The following is a 4481-nucleotide window of genomic DNA, read 5'->3' as shown; positions in this document are numbered from 1 at the left end:
AACTTTTTTTAAACACGTGATACAGTCTTAAATAGTTCTGTAACTTTATAAAAATACAAAAGTAACCCTCTACTCTCTCTCTCTCTCTCTCTCTCTCTCTCTCTCTCTCTCTCTCTCTCTCTCTCTCTCTCTCTCTCTCTCTCTCTCTCTCTCTCTCTCTCTCTCTCTCTCTCTCTCCATACAAAAATAAAATTACAATGTTCTCTATGTAAACAAAAGAAGACCGTCGTTGTGAATTCTGTGGTGTAAAAACACCACAGAATCGGGGTCATATGCCGCTATAGGGATTACGACACATCTATACAGAATCCAGAGTTGAAGCACCACCAGATGTTTTATCAATACCCAACCTTATAAAAAAGAAAAGGAAGGGAGTTAAAAAAAGCAATTCCAGAGTTGTTTGATGTCATTGTATACCCTTTAAGTCTGGTAGCTCAGTCCTCTCTCTCTCTCTCTCTCTCTCTCTCTCTCTCTCTCTCTCTCTCTCTCTCTCTCTCTCTCTCTCTCTCGCTCTCGCTCTCTTTCTCTCTCTCTCTCTTTCTCAGCAAGCCGGCATGGAGATGTGCTGGAGCATAAGATATAAGAAAATAATTAACTTTTCGCAGGAAACTTTGAATATGTTATAAGCTTCTATCGATTGTCGAGTCGGAGAGGCATTAATAATAAAACTCGTGGAAGTCTCCCTGAAATTCCTTTTGAAGCCGGGAACGTGGAAATATAAAAATGGAAATGAAAGGAAAATACCAGGAGGGGAAAAAGACAAAAAGAAGAAAAAAGGGAGGAGCCAAGACTCAAAGCTTCAGACGAGACGCGGATCCACACCAGAAAGTTGTTGGCATATTTTCTTGGCGTTACTTTTTTTCCAGCATATTTGATGATGATACCTCCCCTGGTGTGTGTGTGTGTGTGTGTGTGTGTGTGTGTGTGTGTGTGTGTGTGTGCGCGATCTTTCCTCTCTCATTGGTATACACACACACACACACACACACACACACACACACACACACACATATTGAATTCCTTTACTCGCTCCTTATTGCTAAATATTCAATATGCTTTGATGTAAGTTCGAGTCGTGTTATAAATGTTCTGTATTTATATATGGATTTTTGAGTCATGCTTCTCTCATAGTTATTTTTTTTTTTCTCTCTCTTGTCTATTTTTTTGTTTTTATTATCATTTTTATTATTATTATTATTATTATTATTATTATTATTATTATCATTATTATTATTATTATTATTATTATTGCTAGCAGTAGTAGTAGTAGTAGTAGTAGTAGTAGTAGTCTTTGTTGTTCCTGTTGGTGCAGAGGTATCATCATCATCATCATCATTTTGAAACACTGCTCTCTCACCACTTCTATTTTTAAAAGCTATAGAGAAGATTAGCGGACTTCTTTAAAGTGTTTCTCCTGTTAGTAATATAGAAATCCTGTTAATCTGTCATTAGAACCATAAAGGTACCCTTAGAATCCCGTGTCACTTCATCTATAACCTTTTCAAAGCAGTGGAGGTGAGGTGAAGAAGTGTTTCAGAATTTTCTAATGGAAATTAAAAGGAAAACGAACGTACATGAAAACTCGGAGCACACTTAAAGGGGTGCGTCAGAATATCACAGCCACGCCTCCAGGCACTGAACCGTGGGAAGAATAATAAATGTAATAATTCCCTCATAAGACTTTTCAACTCACGGCTGTAAGGGGATATTTGAAACTTGGACGCTATGAAGGTTTGGGCAGCCGGGCGTGGGTGATTCCAGACCGGTGGTTCTCAAAGCGTGAGCCATGGCAAGATTTTGGAGAAGCCGAGGAGGGCTGGTGTAAGTGGTACCTGTTTGGGACATACCTGAAAAATGTAAATCTCTCTCTCTCTCTCTCTCTCTCTCTCTCTCTCTCTCTCTCTCTCTCTCTCTCTCTCTCTCAGGGTACACGTGATGTAACTGCGATACGATTTAAGATTTTACATTCCTTTCTATGACATTCGCGTGTCTCGCTTTTGTAACGACTCGGCCTAATAAGATTTGGGATTTTTTTATCTCCTTTTATGTCTACCTGTGTTTCCGTCTTGTTTTATACTTTCCTTCTCTTTTCTTATCAGATAGAATTTGTAACGGCATCCCGATAGGCTATTCTCTTTCCTCCCGTTCACGTACCCTACACTTTCCTTGACTGCTGACTGGACCTAGATACTATGATGATGAAGAGGAATTATGGCAGAATTAGTTTAGCTTCAACATTACTTTTTTTTTTCGGGGTGGGGAGAGATGAAGGACTGAGGAGAGGGAGAGAGAGAGAGGGAGAGAGAGAGAGAGAGAGCTGAAGGGAGCCATGAGGATTTTGAAACTTTTTTTTTTTTGAGAGGAATGGAATGGAAAAGTTTGAGGAACACTATCATCAATACCTGCTGATATTTTTTATTACCTTACTTAGTAATGTAATGTATTTATGTATCGTTGTTTATTAATGTACTAATTTGTATTTGATTAGGCTAATATTAGGTCGTATCTGGATGGTGTGCCTGTTGTCTGTCCTCAGTAACGCTGTAGCAGGGTACTAAGGTTCTCTCTCTCTCTCTGTCTCTCTCTCTCTCTCTCTCTCTCTCTCTCTCTCTCTCTCTCTCTCTCTCTCAGACCATAGTATGCAGGCATCGGCTTTACCGTTACGTGCCAGCGGTAATTCCCTCCCGGCGCGCCTAATTTAGATACCCGTGCGTTTCTCGGAAGAAAATGGATCACTTTAAAGAAAATTTGAGAGACTGGCTGGGGTAACGGTAGGAACATTAGTATTCTAATATTCCTTGCTTCCCTCCTCCTCCTCCTCCTCCTCCTCCTCCTCCTCCTCCTCCTCCTCTTCTTCCTCTTCCTCCTCCTCCTCTTCCTCTGTATGACTCCAGGCCGTGCTGCACAAGGGCGGTTTAATAAAGACTGAATACGATTTTGCAAAAGTGGGTATGTTGAGAAATACGGTATATGCTGTACTCTCTCTCTCTCTCTCTCTCTCTCTCTCTCTCTCTCTCTCTCTCTCTCTCTCTCTCTCTCTCTCTCTCTCTCTCTCTCACCTGTATGTTTAGCTGTGAAAATACATCTTACAGTAACTAACTTCCCAGGTTGTTCATGATCTATATGTGCAAATATGACATTGACGTGGAAATTACAAGAAAATAACCGCTACCGTAGTGAAGTCAGGAGTAAAAATGCAAAAAAAAAAAATGAATTCACGAACTAAATGAAAAGGAAGACCGACAAGAGAGAGAGAGAGAGAGAGAGAGAGAGAGAGAGAGAGAGAGAGAGAGAGAGAGAGAGAGAGAGAGAGAGAGGAAATAAAACAAGTTAGCACCAGTACTGTACATCTCCCATTCCCCTTCCTGTCTTATTACAGCATAGTTTTAAATGACGCAAATGTTTCTGTAAGGGAGGAGGGGGGAGATTTATGAGTTGGAGGCCGTGCAGCAGCGAGGGTGATGGAGTGAGGGGTTGCAAGTGATGAGGGAAGGACTGTGCAAGGTTATTCGCATGTACAGCACTCTCTTCATCCTCTGCTCTTCAGCCCTCTCGTTCCCTTCCCCTTCTCTCTCTTGGGAAACATTCATCCAATACGTATTACATTGCTCTACGGTTATTAAGTAAGTCTGACAGAGAGAGAGAGAGAGAGAGAGAGAGAGAGAGAGAGAGAGAGAGAGAGAGAGAGAGAGAGAGAGAGAGAGAGAGAGAATTACTTGCTAGAATGATGATGTTATATTAATGAGCGTGCGTACATTAGCTAAAACGTATATGGTAACACTATCTTCCTCCTCCTTCTCCTCCTCCTTGTTAGAACTTGTTACGAACGTGTGTGTGTGTGTGTGTGTGTGTGTGTGTGTGTGTGTGTGTGTTCGAAGCATCCTTCCTCTCAGTCTCTCCTTCTGCGTGCCGTACTGAAACGAAAAAGAAAGAAAAAAACAATCTTAGCTCAAAGGGAAACTTATTCAAAGGGAAACTTATTTACCCGAAAGCCCAGAAGTACTAAACGCAGAATTTAACACCACATGGCTCCTGCTCGTCGATCCTTTCAAGCAGCGCCGCTATCAATACAACTTCAAAGGGATAATACTTACCGCAGCCATCAACATATTCATGGCTGGGCGCGGCACACTCACTGGATGTTCCGCTTTGCCTATTTTCTCTCCTTATTCTGCCCCGCTCTGCTATTGTTGCCGCTGCTCCCAGGCTGATGCACTCGCTTATATTCACATTTAATTCAAGATGGTGGGAACGAGTGCGCACCTAGCGAAGGGTAAAGGTTACCTGGTGGTGTTCGTGGTGGTGGTGATGGTGTTGGGTGGTGGGTTGTAGATCTGAATGCAGTGGAGTAAGTAGGTGCTGGTGGTGAAACAAATAGTAGTAGATGTTATGTTTATTGTGTTATGTGAATGTCCTCGTGTACTCTGTAGCATTTTCTTGACTTGACTGGCTTCGGTCGGTAATTTAGTGGGTTAGGGAGT

Source organism: Scylla paramamosain, unplaced genomic scaffold (assembly GCF_035594125.1).
Source record: "Scylla paramamosain isolate STU-SP2022 unplaced genomic scaffold, ASM3559412v1 Contig76, whole genome shotgun sequence".
NCBI lineage: Eukaryota > Metazoa > Arthropoda > Malacostraca > Decapoda > Portunidae > Scylla > Scylla paramamosain.
This window is presented reverse-complemented; position numbering follows the sequence as displayed.